Here is a 24,983-nt window from a genome sequence, read left to right on the forward strand (position 1 = left end):
CTCTACACAGCCCCCTCCCCTCCACGCACACACAAACGCACACCAAATTACTGCCTGCGCTAGTGAGTAAGAAAAATAGGAGGAAAAGAACGGCAGGGAGGTTAACCAGCCTATAGGCAGCCGGTTTGCTACCCTGCGCATGGGGTGGGGATGCGGGAGATGAAAGATAGAGATGAGAGAGGGAAGAGAGATAAACACAGCACATTAGGCAGCACACGCGCGCGCACTCAGTCGCGAGTGTTCCCAAAGAGTAGATATGGTCGAAACTCAACGCATACATTCTCCGTATTTCCAGCCCTTGAAAAATAAACAAAACTTGATTGTAAAAAGAAACCCCCGCGATATGTTGGCGCCGCCCCTGTGACAACTGATTTGGTTGGAAAGTCGACCGGATTGAAAACAATAGTGTACAGGGACTAAGGACATGTTGCCGTCACTGATTGCCTTTTATTCAAGTTATCTCTAAGGTTCCATATCACAATCAAATTCCAGCATATCATATCATACCGATGTCAGTACCAGCAGTTAGAACGTGGCTGCGATGCAACCAATGTCAACTCTCATCATCTTACCGAGTGACGACGTTGTTAGCGCTTGAATATGTTTCGCATAAGTTGTCCAAACGAACATAAGCCTGGAGAATACTGTGCGTTATTCTACACTTTGTGTACCATAAACAGCGTAAAATACTTGCTCGTTCTACACTTTAACACTTTTTTGCACCTCGTGCATGAAAACACATATAAGCTCCCGGCTGAGCCATCAGTCCGTAGTGAAACTCTTACCTGGCCAATCAGGAGCAACCGGACTCTCTTGCTCTACACGCTGAACATTTCAGCAAAGTTAACACTATTAATGTTGCAAGTTGGTGTTACAATGTCCTGCACTGAAAATGAAACTATCGCTCCTAACTCCCTCTTGGCGAAGTGATTGTCTGGCTCCTCGTAGCACTCTTGTACGTTTACAAGTACGGAGTACTTTTGAAATACTCGCAAGGCTTGGAGTTGTAAAGTACGGAGTACTTAGAGTACACATCACGCAGTACGGTCATTGCATGGAGTACAATAAGTGTACTCCACCGAGTAAGCGCAAGAACTCCCCTGTAGTGGAGTCAAAAAAAGGCGTAACGCAACTCCTCTTTCAAAATGGAGCGCATAGCGACCGTTTTCTTGCTTTTCCGGAATGTAGTGATGTCAAAAACAAAAAGAATTGAGCATACGCTGTGTCTCACTGGTTGTGTTTGTTCTTGTCTCTGTATGTGCGAACCACGTGACCAATCAACCAATAAAGGAGTTCATATTTCTAAAGGACACAGCTGTTTGTACTGTGATTCTGTGCGGTGCCACGTGTTCGCGTGGCATGCACGCAGCTCGTCGAGTGTGTAAACGTACGACCCATTGCACAAGCTCAGCAAGATGGAAGCAGTGCTTGTAAGTTGGTAATTGCATACATTGGTTCGTAAGCCAGTATAGTCATCTGATTTATGATTACAACTGTAATGATGAACAGCTGCCTTCAGAATCACACTAGTAGCGTCCTATCTTTACAATATAAAAATGCAACATTGAATTTATGCACCCGACCCAAATTTCCGTTAGTTCTGGGACGCATCTGATTGTTAAATTAGTCGATAATGTCACTTCATCGCATTTGCCTTTTTCGCGGTGTTGCCCTTGCATGCTTCCCTTAACTTCCATCATTAACCTGCTGTAATCGTATATCCTGCTCAATGTGCTGACGTTCTGTTTAATGTTTTTTTTAATTATGTATTTATCTAATCTACGTTAACCTACTGCGTTGCTGCCTCTCGGCATTCTGTAGTATGCTTTCTTTTTAAGATATCAAAGAGCAATAAGCTCGAGACTATACTCCTACGTTCCGCACTCGCACACTACGCAAAGCTAAATCTTCACACACACACACACACACACACACACACACACACACACACACACACACACACACACACACACACACACACCAGTGGACGCTGCACAGAAGTTTGAATTAGCCTGCCACAAACTGGTTGGTATACGTTGTATCTCACGAATAACACAACGCAGAGATCAAACCGAAACATGCTTTCGGGCGTGGGGAACCGATAACGTGAGAAGAAGACAGGCGAGTCTACGGCCCCACCTCTCGGTAACGACGCATGTTGTGGAATACTTCGTAAGACGGACCATTCTACTATCTCTTCTAGGTCACATTACGGGCGACAACAGCCAGCCATTCGACAAGATGACTTGAAAGAGCCTGAATGTAAGTCACTTGGTGTAAGTATATAGAGTTGCAAAGAGCACGAAAATACCCATGGAGAAGTATGTGCACATCACCAGCGCGGAGTGTCGAATTTTATTCTTTCAATAAACCATCAGGCCTCCTCTCCTTTCAGTAAACTAACACGTGCACAGATTTCAGTAAACTGAACAGTTGGCAGTAAGCGCTAGTCGTGTGTACATTCTTGTCCGGGTATACTTCGTGCTGTTCCTAACTAGAGATAACTTACAAACAAAATTATTTCGGCATTTGACTCCGCATACTAGTTCCGCTCTTGGTACATGGGTAGGTGCTCAGTTTGAGAGCCCTTGTAACTGATTTCGTGACGTTTCATTTCTACTTTTCTTGATATATACTTTAATGGCACGCGATGGGCGAGAGCAACGTGTCCGCATTGTGGCTGGAAAGTACAGGTGAAGGCACATAATTGGATGCTCGGGACTGCTCCGCCAAATGCGTAATGAATTCAGGACTACATCACGTCAAGCGGCCGGCACATCTTGAGGACAGTGGTTAATGTTATTGCAAGCGGCACCCTTCATGTGTCGTAACCTATCGATATGTATACGGCAAACTTGTACCTATCGCCTTCATCACTTCGGCTGGTACGATAACATGTCGGCTCGTACGATGTGTACATACATGCGAGCGCAATCGCACGATCCAGGACGGCACCGAGCACCCAGGGATTGATTGATTGATATGTGGGGTTTAACGTCCCTAAACCACCATATGAATATGAGAGACGCCGTAGTGAAGGGCTCCGGAAATTTAGACCACCTGGGGTTCTTTAACGCGCACCCAAATCTGAGCACACGGGCCTACAACACATCCGCCTCCATCGGAAATGCAGCCGCCGCAGCCGGGATTCGATACCGCGACCTGCGGGTCAGCAGCCGAGTACCTTAGCCACTAGACCACCGCGGCGGGGCAAGCACCCAGTACTGCCAATCTGGGCATGGACGAATTGCACAATCTTCTGGAATTAACCATCTTTGACGGTTCTGATTAGCCTAGAGGTCTACCACGACTGAAAATATCGCTGTTACAGAGCTTGGCAATTTGGACAGCGTCTTAAATAGTGCCAAAGCAGTCCAAACAATGATGACGAGTGCTTTGAGTACTTTGCACACACACGACGTAAATTTCGCGCACCATAGGCTTCGACAGAAACTATTTTTATGGCAATGTAAAATTTATTCGACAGTCCAACTAGGTCATTAGCCCGGGCTAAAACATCAAATAGTCGACAGCCGACCAAGGACGGTGGCCTCTCTGTGTCCTGGCTCGCTGGATAGCCCAGCGAGAGAAAGAAATGAAGAGGAAAGGCAGGTAGATTTACCAAGCTTTGGCTCGGTTGGCTACTCTGCTCTTGGGAAGGGGAATATAGAAAGAAAAAAGATAGAGAAGCGTTGGTGCGTGAACTCAGAGCTGGTCAAGACAGCTGGACTGCGTTCTTCAAGAATATCTGGTTTAATGCTATCCTCTTCGCATAACTGCATATTGCGTGCATAGATACACAATGTGGGCCGCGTCAACATGGGGGTACTGTCACCACTGAAAGGTCGGAGATATATGTAACCTCTGTAGCTGCATAGAATTAGTAAAAGTGATGCTAGCAAGTGTCCTAGGTTTGTGGTTTGAGAACTACCACGTCGCTGGTGTGAGCGTGTCTTCGTACGCTTTGAAAGTTATTCAGTTTCTGCACTTATTCTTCTAGTTACCAACTAATGGTGTAGTCGACTGAAAGGCAAGAATATATATAGATATTTTGGTATATGGGCTTTCAATCTTCGAAAGTGTCCATCTAGTCTGGGCTGCCGTCCTTTGACACGCAGTATAATTTTAGACATTGCCGAAGTACAATCTACGCGTGCGTTCGAGCAACTTGGCGACACCCTGTCGAAGAAGAAGGAAGCGATGTTGGTATTGCATGCCGAAAAACGGAAGTCACCGCCGCAAAGTCGGGCACACTTCCTGACCTACTTGATTCGTCGACAGCACAGTGTTTCAAACGTGAACAAGTACTGTAGGCAAACATTTATTACCGTTAGTTGTTAACAATTTATTCTAATTGCAAAACGGGCGGCGCTGTACGGCACAGCAAACTGTGTTGTTCTTGTCTTTGTCCTGTACTGCGCTCCACTTTTTGCATTGAAAGCAAACAAGTAAAATGGTTGGCGCCCCGTAAAACTTTTCATGTGAAGTTTTCATGCAATTACATCCTTGATCACATGGTGTATTCCCATTAGGTTTCAACGTTCCAGTGTATCCATCGATTAGCTAACCAAAGGTATGCTCTTGTCTGCACTGCAGTATAACCAAAGATGTATTCACCTCTTGAATTCGCATAAGCGAACACTATTATGCATATTCGAGGTGACAAATAGCACTGAAGCGTTTAGGAAACCAGAAGTGAACTTATCGTAAAAAGATACTCATGGGATTGGGTAAAATAGATGAACAAAATGATACCCCACAAGTTTAATCCTGTAAGGGAACAAGACAAAAGCACCAGTCATGTGCTTTGTCTTTTACGCGTTAAAATTTGTACTAATTATTGTTTGTGAAGAACGTAACTAGGTGGTCAATGCACATTGGTCTAGTGAGTGAGTGAGTGAAACAACTTTATGGACAATCCGGCATAAATGGGGAAGTGGTAGGGGTATTAATCGAGACACTAGCGTGCTCAGACATCCCGTATAGCAGCACTTTACTCGCGTCAAACCCGCGGGAGAGCTGCTTCCAAACCCTGACGTTCGAGGATGCGAAGCACGTTCTGGACCACGCCTCTTTTGTATTCTAGCTCTCGGCAGATGATCTTGCAGCTGATGGCAATTGGCATCGCTTCTTGGTTACCTGGCGGTGGCGCACACTCCCAGAGAAGGTGTCTCTGTGTGGCTCACGCCTTCTTCCAGAGTTGGCTTATATCTGCGGAGTGTATACCTCCGGGCAGACCTGCTTTGTCCAGGCGTGGGTCCATATGGCTTGTACTTGCCACTGTTGTAGTGTGGCTGCTTCGCTGCGTTGTAGGTCCTCGATGAGGGGGTGGGTAGAGTCCTCTGCTAGTTCTGTACCACTGCAGAACGTCACCGCAGGTTGTGATGGAATACTCTTAGCCTTCGACATCGGGTCGTTGCGGCTCCGAGAAACGTGTTGCTCGAAAAACTTTTAATGCGGAGCTTCCCACGAGAGCTTTTCCAGCATCAGCTTACATGATTCGGAATAGCAGTTGCTGGTGTGTTTAGAAAAAGTGTTTAACGATTCAGAGTACTAGGTACTCTACTATGGGAGAGCATAGAGCCTTCCCGCCACATGTACGTGTACTCAGGACGTGTATAGCAGACAAGGTGAATAGGCGTAAATGGTGGGCGCTGTTGTGCGACGCAAAAACTTAATCTCTCGACATGTCTGTTTTCTCTCGAGAAATTATTTTAAAAGGTCAGCAGGGAATCTAGAAATGCTTCATTACACTTTACAAAACAAAAGCGCTGACGAATATCTCTTGTTAGGAAAGAAAAAGAGGCTAATGCGTTTAATATCCGGCCATGAGGCACCCTGGTAGCCAAGACAGCTTTCTTTCTTTCGTTCGTTCTTTTTTATCTTTTATTTCTTCCTCTTCGTCTTCGACGTGGTGTTGTAGCTAAGCACAAGGGTGCGGGTTGAATTCTCAGTCATTGCGGCCGATTCACGATGGTGCAAAATATGAAAATGTCCATGTCTCTATTTTTACAGTGGAGCTGTTAACCTTTTCATTACGCTGTTAGAGATCAAGAAAAAACTTATCATTTACCGGTCAACAGAAAGCTATTATCATGTACCGGCACTCGCGCTCGTCGACTCCGTTATCTCCTGCTTCGCTCCCAAAGCTTATTTGTGTGGCGTGAGATTTAATAAATCTGACGGTATTAGCCGGACCTAATTAAGCTTATAGGTAACCATAGCATCACGTGTCTTCACCTATAAGTAAACTAATTAGGCCAACTTGTTAATGTTAATTAAGATTAGTAAATCTAAGCTCACGAAATTGCTAGACAGTTGTGACCAAGCTATACTAACTGAGCTTAATTATATAGGTCGAGGGGAATCTAATTAGTGCTATTACTACATCTACTTCAACCTAATTTACTTGTATGTGATCGAAACAAGCCGGCTCAAGTTCTTAAGCTTTCTAGCCTAATTAACTAATTAACCTTTTGTGAAAGTACGTCTTAATCGGTAAGAGTCAATCGATACTGATCTGGACCACACGATGACTGATCAATACCCATCAACAGCCTATCGATACTGCTTGGAGCCAAGTTACCAGCTCCTCTGTGACTCAGCTTCGCGTGCAAGCTGCCGACATCTTTTAAGCACTCGTCGAAGAACCACAGGTGGTAAGAATTCGGAGCTAGCTGACAGTCGGAAGAGCGGGCCTAATAGCCATACCTATGTTTTAGTTGGAAATGCTCCAGAGCTTTCAAATGTTCTATTCAGTGCAGCCCAGACGCCATAAGTCTTACTCATGCAATAGCACAGCACCCATCTTTATTGAGTTGTTCGTAAAACAAATAGCAGTAGTAATGCTCTACGCTGACTCCTAAGCCAGTGGCCATGCCTTTATTGAGAAGATCGCATTTGAAGCCGAGTTCACGCACTCGCGCAGCCCTCTTGCATATCAAGATTCGTGCTCGATGCGCTTTCACATTCCTGGGTTGGGCCCTATCGCCTCAGAATCGCTTCGCGTGAGACACACCACGGAGAGGGGTTGCCGCTGCCACCAAACAGCTCAATGTGGCGTAGAAACCAACCCCTCCGGGAGAGACCGCTCTTGCCTCGTTAATCATTCTCGCGGTCAGCGCGCGATCGTGTTCTACATTAGCGGAGGCTCCCAAGGACGCCGCATGCGGAACGTCTTAGTGTACATGGCGTATCTGGGACGGGCTGTCTGGGGTCTCTCGCGCAAGCTCATTTGGCACCCGCAGTCGCTTGTGATGATCGCGTCGCTACATGCGGAAGAACTTGTGCTGAGAAATCTAACCCTAAATGCGCGAGATCTTTGCAAGTGTTCTTTCTTTTTATTTCAACCAAGAACACATGCAGCCCACTGAAAATCTGGCGATACATCACCGTGTTTAGATAATGCGTCTATGTTGAACACCGTAGTCGTGATTCGTGCGGTAACCAGTTAAGATGTATTGAATAACATGATTGATTTCGATGCACGTCATACGCATCAGATATTTTTTTTTGTCATGCATTTGGACAAGAGCTGGTGCGCCGACAAATATCTTATGACTAGCACTGATACCACGAATGGTTTCTGACGTCACTCACTGACGTTATATCACATGTAACTTCTGTTGTTATCAACGCTCGGCGGCCGACAAAGTTCTGTCCGCATAGTTGTCATGTTGAAGCCGGTTAAACGCGATTTCGTTACATGACAACGTTGCTGCCTTTACGCCATTAAGGCAGCCTTAATGACGTAAAGGCCGCCATGTTGGCAAACCAGCACGTTTCAAAGCTGTGACCATGACGTTACGTGTAAGCTACCTATAGTAAGCAACACATGCAGATACAAAATATTGAGCGTGTTATTTCCAAGCATGGCTTCTTCGCGCCGCCAGGAACCGGCTAGCCCGTTAAAGAATTAATTTACGTGTATTTCATTGCACTTTCAGTTTTTTTTTTTCTTCTTTTCATTCCAGTTCATGACCTTACGAAGAAATGAGCTTTCGGTTGGTGCATATATGAAGGATAGCGGCTGCAAATCGTTTTTTTTTTACCCTGCTTTACTGTGAAGTTGCACCCCCATTCTTCCTCGTCTCGCGTGAATATCGTGCGCTGTCAGTGAATTTCACTTCGGTTCGGACTGCCCAAACGGAGATAACCGCATGTAGCCGAAAAGCGCTAAATCCTGATAGTCTCAATACATTCTGCTTACAGTATCTGCGTGTTTTATGGATAAGAGGCTAGAAGGAGATTACACCGGTAGGAAAAGAAAACGTTTCCTCGCATTTTAGGGGCCCTTTATCTTGGGCAACCGCCGCAGTACCTGCAGCTGTGCGGCTCAGCCCAAGGTCGTTGGTTCGATTTAGAGCTCACAAGAAAGCGGCACAATAGAGCGAGGCGTTTGTTCGTGAGCATGTACTTACGTTCGCTACCAAGTGCGTCATGCAACAGCAAAAGTGTAAAATGAAACTACTCTCGAGCCTGCTTCTCTCTTCAGGTACAGTCACGTTTGCGTTAATTTCAAGTTAGCGAGCCAAGTTTGCGTCAATACCGATTCGATTGATCGATACGTTGAGTTTAACGTCCCAAAACCACCATAGGATTACGAGAGACACCGTAGTGGAGGGCTCCGGAAATTTCGACCACCTGAGGTTCTTGTACGTGCACCCAAATCTGAGTACACGGGCCTCCAACATTTCTGCCTCCATCGAAAATTCAGCCGCCACAGCCGGGATTCGATCCCACCACCTGCGGGTCAGCAGCCGAGTATCTTAGCCACTAACCACCGCGGCGGGGCATTGCGTTAATATCGACCTCCCCGAGGTCAACGTACACGTTCTCGCGTTAGGTCAAAGTGTGAACTCTGTCACGGGCAAACAACCTGAAAAAGTTGTCAGACAGTGGAAGTATAGCAAGGCCAGCAATGGAACTAAAAAGAAGGAAAAGTGTCGGCGCACTAAAGTTCGCATGATTCTTCTTGGTCCTCGATTCCCAAAACTGCGCTCGACTCTCGCGCAAGCACGCCTTCCCGGCTGAACACTGCAAAGACTGAGGCTGGCGCGAGGGAATGTTCTCTTGCTTAGCATTCCAAGCGTATTCCGGTCCTTCCTATCGACTCATCTTCATTCTTAACTTCTTCTCTCACTCGCGCGCTTTTAAGATTTTGATTTTCTTTCCGGTTCTTCAAAAGCCCCCGCCTTTGTGTTCGAGTCGCGCGAAACGACCGCCAATATGGCCGACACCGGCCCGACTAGATGTCTACAAGTGCGCCGGCGCACCCACGAGTACAGCATTCGCGAAGCACTTTACGTACTACGATGCCTCTGGCCCCGCTTCCCTGCCTGGCGAACATAAAAAGCCTGGAGAGAAGGCTCGGCACACATATTCCACTCACCCTCTTCTTCACCCCTTCTTCTATCACACTCCCTCTCCCTCACTCAATCTCTCCCCCACTCACCCTCCTTTCTACCTTGCCGCCTCACGGCGCGCGAGAGTGCCAAGGCCCAACTCTGGCACCCAGGGATCCCGGCGTGGCTTGTGTTTTGGTTTGTGTTCTCGGACGAAGCGAGATTTCCCGCCAGCTGCCTGGAGGCCGCATCGTGTACTACGCATTTTGCTTTTTACTTTTTCTCCGCACATACCTCCTCACAAGCCGGTAAGTCAGTTACGCCTTATCTGCCTGCTGAGACCGGAAGCATGGCCTCTGGTTTTTGTCGATGAGTCCACCTCTCGGTATCGCCACTTTCGGTTCGACGGGCTTAGTTTAGGTTAGACACCTGTCATCGCCATTTTTTTTCGCTTTTCGGTGAACGAAAAGGTTCAGGCGGTGTTCGTCAGCCCGAGCTGCTGTTATTTGGATGTTGTCGCGTTCTTAGAAATGTTATACTTCGCACGGATTTTACGTCCAGTACTACCGCCTTGAAAGCCATGTTTTGAAGGCAGGAACAGCGACACCTAGAAGTAGTTACTTCGTAACTAAGGAAGCGAAAAAAAACAAGGACAGAAAAGAGCGCTGCTGGAGGCCGCATTTAGTTATGTCCTACCAACTTGCCCAAGCTTCCACGCTTCATGTTTTGAAGGTTGAGCACATTTAATCGTGCGTTGCCTGTGAACGTTCGTTGTTCGCGCTTTCAAACTTCCTGTATTTTTAGGTGGTCATGTGATCGGCAAAATGATAGCATTCGTGTCTTTTCCAGTTATGCTGAAGTGCTGTCAGCTCCGAACTTATTGTGTAGGATAACAGGGCTCAACCAAAAGAAAGTGTCAACCTTTCTTTACGATTGGCATTGATTTAATGCGCTGAAGTTTGGTTCCTTGTTCCTTAAATCCTACTGCGGCGGTCACACCAAGTAAACTACCACTTATATCATACAAAGTACCATTGTCAAGGGTCTTCGAAATTCGGACTTGGTGCATATTCGACAAATAGCATTAATGTATCATGCTAATATACATTATGTTTATCTACTAATCTCGTGCCTTTTTTTTTCTACTAGTACTTATCGTAGGGTAATACCAAGAACGCTGTCAGGAATTTCGCCGGTTTCGTCTTGCAGCAGTCCGCAAAGACTACAGTTGTTCTTTTTGCCGACTTCTAACGCACTAGATCTCGCTGATCTTGCAATGACCTGCGAGAAAACCTATAATTTACTTAAATGCTATCGTAATAACGCCTGCTTCAATGGCATTGTGTCCGCCGCGAGGCTTGCATCTAAAGGATGAACGCTTTTTCAGCGCCAGTGGCACCGTCCAGTTAAGTCGCACGTCGTGATATTGTCGCCTCTTTTTTGCTGTCACTTTGACGGAAATCAGACATGGAATGCATTATGGCTCCTCCATCCAGTACTAAAGCATTGCCGCTATAGGATTCAGGATTTCATAGATACCCTGTTTCGCGTGTTGTCACCCTCGAATACCTTTGCGACAGTGCCGTTCATCGCGGCGATGTTCCCCGCGTTACCGATGATGCCGATGGCGATGATATGCGTGCAACTTCAGCACCAACAAATGCAGCTAGCCTTCAGATGTCAACCACGCGAACGCACAATGCGGCCGATAACTTTCCGGGTTTCAAAAGGAACTTGCAGCATCGCGGAAATAAACGTACTAGTTACCGCATACGTAGTTCTGGTTTACGTATACCGCTTCGTATATCGCTGGCCCGTACATAATTCAGAACTTTAACGACATGATGTAGGTAACTGAAACCAATTTTCACGGGTGAACCCATCAACTTCTTGCTTTCATATGGTGCTCTACGTCATGAACCTTAGTGACATGTGTGCCTGACGCTGACACCGGCGCCTCCTGTTTTCAACAAGTGACGCGTACGATTCTGGCCACATATAATCAATCGTACCCATCAGCCTCGCCATCTTGAATGCAAGAATGCAGTCCGTTATGGGTGTGCAGTCTCCTGTTATTTTTCATATTTCGTGGGCTTTCCTAATAAAAGAAAACAAGGAGCGCGCAATTATTATATTTTTTTAAAGTGGCCCAAACAGATGTCGTTTCAACATGCGCACTTCTGCCTCATTCACATTTATATAAATAGGCAAGTATTTTGAGTTGCAAATATAGTTATGAACAAGTAATAACTGTCACTAACGAAAAATTTGTGGTGGTTGCTACACTATACTCGGAACAATATGCACTAGGTTTCGTTCGCGAAACGCCGTTCCTATTTTTTATTTAAATCATGCTGTTTGATAATCGGGATATCCTGTATATAAGAGCGACGTCTGTATGAACAACGGAATGTCAAGTCGTCACCGATTATGATATTGCAAATCTATAATAGTTTCTTGCGAGTTTAACACATTGTGGACATGATGAACTGCACGGGGCATTCAATGATGGTGTTTTATTATCTGTCTCGGCAATGCACTGTGCGAGAACATTAGGCCACAATAAACGAAAATGAAGTGGCTGCATTGAGTAACGTAGCTGAAAGGCAAACGTTTCAGAGCAGTGTTTCTGTGAGCTCCGTGGCTGTCAGACACTTGAGGAGCGCTTTGAATGATACGCGTTGAGGGGGCCCCTCGAAGAAACACACACACAAAAAACACTGATATGACAAGCGATGGACTATATTCGCTCTTTTCAAGCTCCAGTACTTTTTTTTTCGCGTTTTTTCTTCGTCCGGACCTTGGGTATCATTTAGTCAGACGGTCAGAAAAGCGTCTCTGCGAGATTAGACTTTGCTTCGCAATGCTCGCATCGGCATCAGACACAACGCAAAACCTCTTGACCCCGTTACTGTGATGCCCGTGTGAGGTGCAAAGGTCACGGGATATTTCGTCGCATCCTAAATGTAAAAAACGGCCAATTCGGTGCGAACCAATCAGTTTGTGAGCAGTGGAATGTACTGGGACAAGGGCTATGTTTTACATTCCTTTTATTCTGACATAACAAAAACATCTTATACAAGCGCAAAATTTGCATTAAGGTAATAAAAACAACTTTATTGGAGCAAACATGCCGGCTGCTGCATTTAGGTGGAGCCCCTATTCCAGGGCACCGGTGACTTTTTCAGAAAGGGGTTGGGGGAGGGGAGAAGGGGGGCACAATAAAGCACCAAGGGTGGTCAGGGCTAATTATTAAACTCTTATTAAGGCGTATACTTCACCAAAAAACTGTTGCTCTGGGATAGGAACCGCCGAAATTTAATTTTTTACTTTCTCTCGCATATATGGAGGTATAGTATAGTATAGGAAAGTGGTAGGAAAGGGAAGTGCGGATAGGAAGGAGTGTTGTGAGAGTTAGGGGAACAGACAGGAGAAGGAGACAGTGTAAAGTATGGCATGACCTTGTAAGTACAGTCCCGCAAGCGTACTGGAAACGGTGCTAACAATGAGGAGGACTGATCTTAATGTGACTAGGAGGGAAAGAAAGATTAAAAAGCGAAAGAAACAGGGTTATTCATAGCGTAACTGTTTACAGTACAGCATAGCAAGTAATGGGAAAGAGAAGTGCGGGTAAGGAGGAGTGATGTTCGTGTAGGTTGAAGAAACGAGAAGAAAGAGCAATATGAAAAAAAAAATGTTGAAGGAAAGGTGAAAGAGAGGAGAAACAAGGTGATGGCACTTGCTTGCCAACTCCACTCTTTACTGCAAATTTCACATTCCCTTTTCCCCACGTGTAAGGTAGCAAACTGGACGTTCTTTAGTTAACCTTTATTACATTCCGTCTCTCTCTCTTATTCTTTCTCACAGGTTAAAACAGGCTTAAATTTTTCTTACTTACATTCTTCATCTATCTCGTTCTTTGGATTGTGTACAGGCGCCTGTTGAAGGGGCGTCTCCGGACAGCCAAAGGGCAGCTATGGCAGAAAAGCTGCGTCTTCCTCGTTTGGCACAGTCGACAGGCGTCTGCAAGCGGCACTTTGTTACGGTTCGCTAAACACTGCAGCCGGCCTCCAGCATTGTTTCTTTTGGCCCTCTCCTTCGCTGGTATCGTTTTCATAACGCAACCGCGACGTGCCTTTTCGCGAGCAACGACAAACTCCCGCTGACAGGAACACTGAGACGTGAACACTCGAAGCAGTTTGCCGAGTACAGTAGCTTGGTTTACATGAGTTCGACTAAAAAAAAATGTTTATTTCGCCGACGTAAAAGCACGTACTGCGGTGCCTGTATTTTCGATGGACGTGGAAATGATCGAGGCTCATTTGCTTAGATTTAAGTGCACGTTGAAAAAATCCAGGTGGTCGAAATTTTTGGAGCCCTCTACAAGTTTCATCACGGATTCTCTAATTTATATTAAGTAGTCACGATTAGCCTTCTAAAGGCTCAATTACTTGTTACATATAAAGTAAAATTAACATTTCTAATGAGTTAAGTGAAACAACACTCAAGTTTAGACAGGTAAATTGTTATTTCGAAACTCTATCCTTATCAACGTCATAGGATAACTAATGTGTCTCTCTTTGTGTCCTCTCTGTGTCTTTGTGTCTCTCTCTTTGTGCCCTTGTCGTGGTGCGCTATACCCGTATAAATGAGGAGATAAAGGTCAAAGTTTCATTTCTTAATTTCGAAGCGGAACTTGAGCTTCGAAACGTCAGCGTGACGTCACGAATTTCAGTCTTCTTGCGTAATTTGCCCACGTTAGTTCAATCAAACTTGCCAAAACTTGCAGTTTTAATGCATGGCGTCCTTCAAAACAAAATGCAAACAGTGTTTTCATCGATTGAGGATCACGTAGGCCGTAGCACACTTGGTCAAAATCTCTGACGTTGTGGTTGGTATATCGCTGACGTTGTGGTGAGATAGCGTGGTTACTTCAGCGTGGCATCGCCACCGGTATCTTCTTTTCCCGAGTTTTCTCCTTTGCCAAGCATCTTCTCGTGATAAGAGTGGCACGTTTGGTATTGTGATGTAACTAACTAAACGAGAAAAATCTCACAGCCTTAGTGTTTCTTCATGGTCCTCTTACTGCAGTGAATCTGGGCAGTTTCATTCAGTACTAAATATAATAAGTGGGTCTGATAGCGAGTCTCTCCCAATCCTTCTTTTTTCACTCCCTTCCACCTAGGTAGGGCTGCAAACAGAACTCGCGACCGGTTGATCCCCTTTGTTTTCCTCATGCTCTTTGTGTATAACAACGCAGAATGAAACATGACTTGCGGAAAGTCAAAATTGTTCGGACATTCACTTCATGGAGACAACCTATTAGTTGATTTTGTTTATACAAATTTAACCCACGGAGGTGTCTTCTGAGCACGGCACAACACAGTTGTTTGGCTGTGCTAGTGTAATAGGCAGTTTATTTCGAACATTAAGTACAGTAATTTAACTCGAGCAGTTATAATGACAGACCTCGACACGTAGAAACTTTCAAGCGGGTTATTAGAACAAGTTCACGCGTGTACTGTCGCTATAATGTAAACTCATGCTCAAATGTCATCTCTTCTCCTGGTCATGCAATCCGCTCTGATTGCGGCACTACTCACATTCGACACGGATATTCACGCTGACCCTTATAATTTAACTAAAACGACTCAAAATCGCTGGCTATGTGTGTGTGTGTGTGTGTGTGTGTGTGTGGGTGGGTGTGTTTTTTTTTTCATTCCTTTTCTTCAGCTGTCTCCTCTAAGTTGATTGTACATCGCGAAAACGACACGAAGCCGCTGCTCCAGACAGTGCAACCGTAGTCCTTGGCTCTCACCGTTAGTGTAGCCCTTATGCACAACTGGCGAGGTTGTTCATTGCGTTTTTTTAAGTGTGAATACACTTTATAAGCGACCCCAAACCATCAACCGCCGTCGGCGGCGTCCGCAGTCTTCTCTCTATCTTTAAAAGAAAGAGGACTTGGCGGGCCGCAGCGCGACGCTCTACCGAATAAGCCACGGACGCGACGCTGATATCGGTGTTCAGTAACGCGCCTTATACCCCCTCCCCCTTCGCTCGCTCCTCCGCTCTCCTCGCTCGCTGCATCTGCGCGCGCACCCCTCTCTCTCGCGCGCCCGCCTTCTCTCTCAGTCTCCCGTCGAGAGCGGGTCGTGAGGGGGAGTAAAGTTAAAATCCGTTGGCATTCGCCTGTGAGTTAACGTAAACCCCCCGTGTGATCAAATTGCGATTCCCAGGAACCATTACACCATAAAGGCACCATAGTGTGATTAATAAATATAATAGTGCGAATTAATAAATACCCCTCATAGCATCACCCCGTGTATTCGCACTTAACCATGTTCACCCTCGGGGAAATGCTTGGGAGTTTTGTTGTTGTTGGCCAGAGTTCTTCGTCCAACGTAATGCCTCAACATTTCTCTCACGTTTACCGCCAAACGGACACACACTATCTCTCTCTGTGTGTCTCTCTATCTATCTCTCTCTGTCTCTCTCTGTCTCTCTCTCTTGCGAATTTCGCTTTCTTAACGCTCTCTTTCTGCCTCTCTTTCGTAAGCACTGTGGTGCTCTAATTGCACACGACCCGTTATGCGGGTTAAGCTCACTGCTCACCATAGACGTCGAGCGGCGAAATGCGGCTCAAATAACGGGCCGCATCAGAGCGGCGTGTTTACCTTCGGTTGCGATCAGGCTGCATCGCGTGCTCGTTTGAGTGCACGCAATGTGCATGGCGCACCGTCTCGTTCGCCCGCTTTCTCCCCGGCACGGTGCGAGCTTCCGGGAATGGCGAAGCGTGCCAAGGCTGCGGAATGCAGGTGTTCAATCGGAGCACATTAAGAAGTCCGTACTTGCCTGGCGTTTCGGGCTATTCATTATTTCCCTCTCCCATTTTTATTTGCATTGCGCACAGCCAAGGCCTGTAGAACTTTTCCACTTAGCGCGACTATAAGGTGTAAGCCTTCTCCTTTTCCTTGCCCGTGTGTTGTGCGTTGCCAGTACAGGTCAAAAGCACCAGATGGCGCGAAACTCGAGATATTGTCTCGATAGCGTTAAAGAGCTCGTTTCGCAGGAAATTTCGGCGTTGGTGTCGTTGGTTGCGAGCGAAAAATCATCATCTTTGCCTCACCGGAAAATAGGCCATCTTTGCGCGACCGCAAATTCGAGATATATGCAAATGAAAGAAATATCGAAAAATCCCGGGTCTGAGTGGAAATTCAACACGGGTCGATTTCGTGGCAAGCGTATGTTCCACCTCACAGCCCCGCCTCTGCTTGTGAATACAGTGAAAATAGCTTCCTCTGCTTGGAAATGCAGTGAAAGTAATTTTCATGCTTTGCAAACACAGGCGTCCTGTGTACATGCTTCACAATGCAACATGATATCTTTCCGTAATAATGCGTGGTACACGCGTTCATTGCCATCAGGCGTCAAGACATGGGATTATCATTCATAGTTAAAAGCCAGTCACTGACTACAAAGGTGTACACGCTATAATGTGCCCTTAAAGTCGCGTAGTGGGTGCATTACAAGTTCGGAAACGTTTCATACAATGAGTGTTTGAAGTGCGCATAGGAATGGAATATCGCTATCGCGTTGAAACTCTTGAAGGCGAAGCTTAAGGGTGCCCCAATTTTTAATATTGTTTTCGTTATCTTCATTTGCTTCTCTGTCAATTTAGTGATCCTCCCCACCGCCCTTCGAGCGCTGTCATCAATTAACACAGTTTTGCACGGCGTCCGAAGAACCACCAAGTGTAGGGTAGCTAACCAAACTTGGTTAACCTTCTTGCCTTTTCCGACAGGGCACAAATGCACGTCACCACGTTCGTGTGGTCCATTTATACCCCCTTTTATTCGTTTTCGCTTCTTAGTTTCTTTCTTTGTACGCTGGCAGATGTATATTGACCCCATACGAGCCGTTTTGGAAGAAAAAGGCAAATAAAGCATCCGTTTGAGGATAATTACTTCGGCAGTGGACGTTATGACGTAAATCATGCCATCGCCCCGACATTACCAATATCGTCATGCGCAGAACGCTTCCGTCACTGGGGGTTGAGGAGGAAATTTTATTGAAGCCAAATAGGAGGGAGAGTGGAAAAGCTCATGTTGAATTCCAGTGGCAGAGTCAGAGCAGCTGATGGACTCTGTGAGCGAACGCTCGACACTGGCGCAGAGAAACGCCTACGAATCCGCGATCGGAATACAATGCGCGCCGCCGGAGTAGCCGGAGTATAGTGTACACTGTAGCCGCAGCAAGCACGGAAAGAAGGACGAAGCGGATGGCTGAGTTGTGCAGAATACTTTGCGTGTAGGCATTGCATTCCGCTGATTCCGCTGTTGGATTCCGTTCAATTACCGCACGTAAACAGTAATTTCAGTGTCTGCGAGGTGATCCCATGAACTGCTCGTGCAGGAACTAGAGCCTTTCTGACTCGGAGCTGTCGCGAAACACGCAAGAGCGGCGGCGCCACCAAGCGGGCGAACGTGTCAGAGGGAGCGCGTCGCGACGAGTTCTACTTCACTGATTTTGAAGGAGCAACATTTCCTGCTCCTCCGAGTCACTCTCGCTCTGACTTTTCCTGCCCTCCGAGTCACTCTCGCTCTGACTTTTCCTGCCCTCCGAGTCACTCTCGCTCTGGCGGGGTAGTGACTACTTACGCCGTCATTACCCCGCTGCAGGGGCCTAGTGGCTAAGGTACTCGGCTGCTTACCCGCAGGTCGCGTGCTCAAATCCCATCTGCGGTGGCTGCATTTTCGCTAGAGGCGAATATGTTGTACACCCGTGTGCTCAGATTTGGGTGCACGTTAAAGAACCCCCTCCCCCCACCCCACCCCGAAGGTCGAAATTTCCGAAGCCTTTCACTACGGCGTCTCTCATAATCATACGGTGGTTTTGGGACGTTAAACCCCACATATCAATCAAATCCCGTCATCACTCTGCCATTGGAACACACTTGCTCCCAGAGGAGCACAAAAACTTGCTCCTCCTCCGCCCATGGCCTCCGAGATGGTGGGCGCGTGGCGGGTTTCTATCCGGTTGTCCCAATTGCACGGAGAGAGCGTCTTCCCAGAAGTGGGCGTGGCCCGCTCTTTCTTCCGCACCGCGGCGCTGCTTCGTATGGTCGTAAAGGCTGCCGCGCTGTTGGCGAAGCTTGCGAGTGGCGAGAAAAATCGGCTTGCGCTTTTATATAACTTCTCACTCATTTGGGAATGTCGGGCCAAGGCGTAAGAGAGGAAAACTGAATGCTTGGGCGTATATTTTCTCAAAGGGTCTTCTTTCGCTGCAAATTTGTGCCATCTATATTGGGGCACTTATATTTGCGATGCCTCTGCGAGAAATTCCCATGTGCTCAAAACTTACTGTACTTTGAAGTTTGAAGGTTGCATAGTATGGAGAACGCTGGCGAAGAAAAAAATAACAACTCGATCAACAAGCGAAGTCAGAAAAGTGCCGCGTTCAAAGCTCGCGGGTTGCACTCTGTTAAAGGGGTTGCTTTCTCTTTCTTTTCATGGAACTAGCGCTGTTTTTTTTTTTTTGTAACACCGTTTCAAACATCTTCCCGTAGAGCTGCAGAAGCAGGACACAGGGAGGAGGGTGCAGGTGGTTGCCATGCGTCTAGGATATACGTCTAGACTGAACGTCGCTGATTCTGCGATGACCACGGGCTGGTTACAGGCACGTTTAGGTCACTTGTGGTCGCCCATTCGCACTCTGAGTTTTACGGTGTTACGCGGATACCTTGGGCAATGTAAAAAGAACATCGAAATGTTTTGCTTCTACAACAAGTACGCAACACGCAATCAGAGTTTGATGTACTTGGTATGAAACAGTGCGGTATTACATAGCAGTGACAATTTGCACTTTTTTTTTATTTCTTCAGAAGCCTACGTCGGCAAATATTCTATTTCATTAGAATGGCGCCGTTATGCTACATGTGCGACACTTTGATTTGGATGCAGTCGAGATTATATTACCTGAACACGACTCTGACATTGCCATTGTGCTACCAGAACATAACAAAAATTCAAATGACGAAAAAGGAGACGATGACAACTATGGTACTTTCAATGTGAAAGACGTGGGGAGTGAATGTAGGTCAGCTAATCGTAGCCTTTCACACTATTCTGGCAAGATTACTTCACACGTACCTTATTTCGAAGAAATGACCAGGGCGCCCAGTTATCCAAAGAGTAACGGCGCTTCGGTTGACCACTTCATAAATACCCTTCCGTGATATAATTGTAAAATTATTAGTCAGAATAGGAGATCAATACGAAATAACGACGATAATTAGTACAGTTTTCACCAATACAAGTCTCCAGAGATAACGAGGAATACTAGAATGTCTCCATGTTTGTCAAATCGAGGTATTTAGCACCGAGACATAACGGACCACAAAAAAAGTAATACTGCCACAGACGAATTGATGCCTTCTTACATTTACCTATTGTAAAATAATCAGCAGTTGCCATGTTTCTCTTCGCAAATTGGACCAAAATAAATGCAGTAACAAAAAAAATTTCCTTCATTTCGGCCAGAAGATCCTGGCAATGATTCTTCCTCGTCGGCGGAAAAAAAAATACCATGCGCACGCTGAAATCATGTGCGCTCTGCAGTATGCCAGTGTCTCAGCCACCGCCGGAACCCTCACTGAATGCGCCCCCTCGCGGCAGCCGGGCGCGCGAGGTAATACTCGTTGGTTTTGCTGGGGAGCGCTGCGATAGGGACGGCCAGAGAGAAACGCGCCGCGCGCCCGCCATCTCGGAGGCCATGCTCCGCCATTGAAATTCAACATAACCCGAACGAGGGGCTAGATTGGGGCCCTAGAGGCCGCAACTCAAGCAGACCAGTCCGTCAGCCTGGTTTGTATATGCCAGTTCGTAAACCCTGTCGCTCTTTTGACGAGTATGTTCGTTATGCGATTTGGTAACCACAAAAATTGGTTCAGCATGGAATTAATGGTGACTGTGCTCGTCATAGTCGTGTTTCTTGACGCTAGACGGCCCCATTTTTACATGTTGTGCCACTTACGTCTCGGCTTTCAATTCATTGCCATCTTGCATTGTATTCTCGTGCGGAGAAGCTATCTTCGAGTTATCTCTTAGCGCAATTAGAGAAATAAAGGAACCCGATTGAATTAGAATAGTACCGTTTTATTCAGAAATATATACACATTATGCGAAAAAACATCGCTATGAATGAATCAATGGATGGGCAAACTTTATTAAGAATGCTTAGAGAGGCTATATTTAGTGCAACTTTTTTTTCGTTGTTCACAGTGGTGGCGAAAGGGCTAAAAAGCACGAACTTCTGTCACACGCTCGGCCTACAGGTGGGCATGTTGCTCTACCTGGTAACGCGTTCTAAAGTCTCGAAGCGATGGTAGATAGCCAGTCGTTGTAGATACATGGAATACATTACCTCCAGTATTTCTTGCGGAAGAATAATTTCGCCAGTGTTTCGCGATCAAAATCTGTTACATAGTCCAAGGTGCGACGTAAGCTCGTCAGGCGAGAGAGTTTCATGGAAGAAACAAAACAGGCACTCGCCTTATCCATAGAAAAACAAACGCATATTGGCATTTTGGGCACGCTATGGGTTCCTTGTTCACATTTTAAGATCGCGCAATAGGGCGTGACCACTTATGCGATGGGTAGCACAGAGTGCACGTGTATATCTGGGGAAGATTGCACCACGTCTGGTAAATCGCGTCTTTGGTTGATTGAATGTGCAGTGATTCTAAAGGTAACCGTTTCAACAGGCGCTTCTCTAAAAACGTCTACACAGTACGCTCTGAAGCATTTAATTTCAGCGATTACGAACTAGGCCAAAATCACTACGTGCTACCCTGACTATTGCTGTTTCATCCTATTATGATGATGAAGAGGAGAGGGAGGAGGAAGAGGATGTTGTAAGAAACGAAAGAACAATGCAACCGCCGAGACAGAAGCCGTCGAACATATAATCTACACCTCAATCTTGTTAATCACCGACTCGTACGTACGTTACGCAAGGTGTTATAACCAACTCGCTCGAGCCTCGACGAAGCGCATCCGAAAGTGCGAGAAATGGGCTCAAGGCGAGTGCCCACAATAGGGGGAGTGACTTGTGTCAACACGCGTCAAGGAAGTGTTCGTGTTCCTGGTCTTTGACAAAGGCGTCCCGGGCAAACACGAAAAAAAAAAAAGCACGCGGCAACCACCAACTCCGAAGCAATGACAAGCTGCACACGCTCGCCAGATGGCGTGCGTACGAGTCTCGGCGCTCCCGTCAGCGAACCAGTTCCTTTTCTTTTCTGTTTTTTTTTTTTCAATTTCAGAGACGGCCTTCAGTCATTTCCACCACTTCCGCGACGCGCTCGCGGCTTTTCGTGTGTCCCAGAATAATGAGCGACGACAAGCTTAAGGAGGTCGTTCCGTCGCGAGGTCTCAGTTTCACGGATGGCCCGTCCGTAATTGGCTTGACGAGGCCTCCGTCAAGGAGCGTCGTCGTTGGGTCCTCCAATGGTCCCACGACGAGCCCAGCCGTCCAAAGGCTGCTAATTAGACGCAGTTCTACGCTGCGTTGCGGGGCACTCGTTGAGACGAACTTCGTTTCTGCTGTCTAGAGAGAAGACAGATGGGCAGAAAGATCGGCCTGAGGGCACGTTCTCGTCGTTTTGCTTGCGCCATTGTTCCTAACGCCCGAGAGAGAGATTTTAAACCGCATACGGGGAAGCGTTGAAAGGCGTGTTCTGGACATGCGCCGCGGAGATACACTCTCAGGAAACAGCTACGCAGTTCCAGCAGTCTTACGTTCTGCAGGTGTGCCACTGTCAGCCTCTAAGTAATTAGACTCTGAAGTTGCGCGTGCCACGGTCTGATAGTGCTGCCCGCTGTACACGTCTGGTTGAAAGCACCTGGTGAGCTTTGAGATCCGGGGTTGCGTTAACGTGAACCTAAATCTAAGTACACCGGTGTTTTCGCATTTCGTGCGCACCGAAACTGTCAGGATCTAACTCGCAACATGGAAGTTAGTGTTGCGCCCAAAGCACTGGTATGCAATGCGAAATAATTATTGACTAGTATTCTTACGAAAATACTACGAAAAATGCGTTCGGATGTCCCTCACGTCTCGTGCAACGGTTCCGACGCGATATTTAGAAATGAGACTGTGACCTTGATTAAACGTCTCACGCTGTTATCGTGCAATCAACGTCGTCGGAGTTCCCAGAGTGCAATTCGTTGAATTAGACTGATTTATTGATTTAATGTGGCGTGCCACTAACTGAAAAGCGCCGTATCTCGACAAGTTTTGGAAGTTTTTGCCTGCACGCTGTGCGTAGTAAAATTGACGTCGATTTCCCGTTTGACAAGGCCAAATGAACGTACAATAAGAAACCTTTTCGGCGGCTCGCCAGTTTAGGAATGCTCCAGAAGATGTATACATTTTTGATCACAATGTATTTGCTTTTTTCTATACAAAGTGTAAAAATAGGGACATCATTATAACGTCACTGCACGCACGGTCGACCACTTATGCAGATGATTTTACGTAAAACATATATAAGTGCCGCCATATGGGTTTGGTAAACGGGCGTTTTTTTTATTTGTGCATCTCGTTACGTGAATCGACAAGGTCCGCAAATTCCGAGTGAACCACTTTCGTGTGTTTGATTGCTCCGTAACACACAATTTTCGTTCAGTTGTTCAGTATACAAAGCAGCAAGGTTAACCGCCCAATATGGCGGCGCCAAAAACGATCCCTAAGGTAGGTCTATAGACCTATTGCACGTTTGTAAACAGCGGTTAGGCATCATCAACCTCTTGGGACGCTTGTAGCGATCGACGCCGCAGCGCGTAGGCTCCGCCCAGCCCAAAAACTCGCCACCGCCTTTCATCTGGGAGGCAACTTTGCAGCTTCTGTGCCACTTGTCTCCTGATCACAGAAAACTGTGGCGAGCTTTGGGCTGGGCGGCTGGGGCTTCCCGCGGAGTACAAAACACACCGTGATTGTTTCATCATCATTGTACAGCCGCCAACTTTTTTAACGTGCAAGCGTCGATAAGCGGAGTCTAACGGAGAACAGCGGCAAAACGAACGAGAAGATATGCCTGCTTATGAAGAGTCCTGTGCCGCTGTCTTCTGCTAGGCTGTTCGAGGAACCAAACACCAGGACGCCCGGAACAAGCGCTTACGGACTCGGTGGTCGACGCTCGTGCGTTGTGGTTAAAAAATAGGCGGCTGTACAGTCTCATTTAGTGCGGATACACAAGGCTAGGTCCAACCACAAGACGTCATCTATCGCCGCAGTCTCTTATACGAACGTTTCCTCGTAAACACTATACAGTGCACGTGGTTGATTCTTGAAGCTTCAAGTTCCATATTTAATGAGAACTTCGAATAGCGATAAACATTCACCGGAACACTTCATGATGTATAACATCCTTAAGCGCTGCTTCAAGTAACCGACGTGCGAAGTAAAAACAGCCACAGTACGTGTTATTCGCATTGCCTGTATAAAATACACCACAACTGGAGAAAAAGCGCACACATTTGTTTTTTATGACATTGACATCAATACCGTCCACTTGAAGAGATCGGAGGCAAAAACAGAAGAGATAGAACGGGAAGCCCGTAAAAAAAAATACTGAAGGGTACATCAAAATACATTACAACATATCATATCATACGAAAATAACAAGCACGACAGGCGACAGACTTTAGGCGGTTTACAAAAGGGCAAGCACAGTGTTGCTAGCCTAATGCGTTAAATAAATCATGATTGCTGTTTAAGGCAATTTTTGTTTTCTGAAAGGAATATCAATACCGTCCACTTGAAGAGATGAGAGACAACGACAAAAGAGATAGAACGGGAAGCCCGAAAACGAAAAAAAAAAACATACTGAAGAGTACATCAAAATACATCACAACACATCGCATGATACGAAAATAACGAGAACAGGCGACAGACTTTGGGAAGTTGGCGAAAATGCAACTACTGTCTTGCTAGCCTAATGCGTTAAAGAAATCGTCGATAGCTGTATAAAGAATATTCAGCTGCTGGAAGTTGCTCGGCAGTGGGTAGTGACAACAAATTTCAGGCCATCTTTGAGGCATTTGACAAGCCGGGCGCGAAATGTATGACGCACGTCGCGGCGGTGAAGGCGTACAATAGAAAGAAATCACAGCAAGGGAAAACGCGACCACAGAATGGCACAGAGTTGAAATCCCGTTGTGGCTAGGACGTCCATAGACGCCCTAGCTACACATGCAGCTGGTGGCGCATAAGCTAACCAGCATCGTTCAATTTGCATAGTGTATCTTCAATGAAGCCAATGCTACATGCTGACGTCGACAGATGATCAGCCGTTTCGCATGTTCAGTTACCAGTGCGTGATGGTGTCCATTGAAACGAGACTGTTCTTCTCTGAAGCGTAATTTGTTGCGGTGAAGAGTATACACACGGCACAAACCCGACTTCTTCAACCGCAGCACATTCCTGCAGCCATCGCTGCCTGAGTTACCACGTTCAGACAGAGATGCACTCTCAATATTGTCAACCGCAAACGCCAACACCTCAAATGGAAACATCAATACGGCATCAGAAGTTGTTCTGCGACTACAAAGTTAGAACACATGAAAAATGCCATTCACTAGA

At 46.4% G+C, this 24,983-nt stretch overlaps 1 protein-coding gene across 2 annotated transcripts in view; it reads left to right on the forward strand.

Moving 5' to 3' along the window:
* The first annotated feature begins 9,512 nt into the window (after positions 1-9,512).
* LOC119164463 (excitatory amino acid transporter 2) overlaps positions 9,513-24,983 on the forward strand; it is a 58,330-nt gene continuing 42,859 nt past the window's right edge. For both annotated transcript variants that reach the window (XM_037416654.2, XM_075871783.1), the window contains exon 1: positions 9,513-9,652. The gene's annotated coding sequence lies outside the window, so the exon portion shown is untranslated. The remainder of the gene's footprint in view (positions 9,653-24,983) is intronic.

The sequence above is a fragment of the Rhipicephalus microplus genome, chromosome 8, assembly GCF_043290135.1.
Source record: "Rhipicephalus microplus isolate Deutch F79 chromosome 8, USDA_Rmic, whole genome shotgun sequence".
NCBI lineage: Eukaryota > Metazoa > Arthropoda > Arachnida > Ixodida > Ixodidae > Rhipicephalus > Rhipicephalus microplus.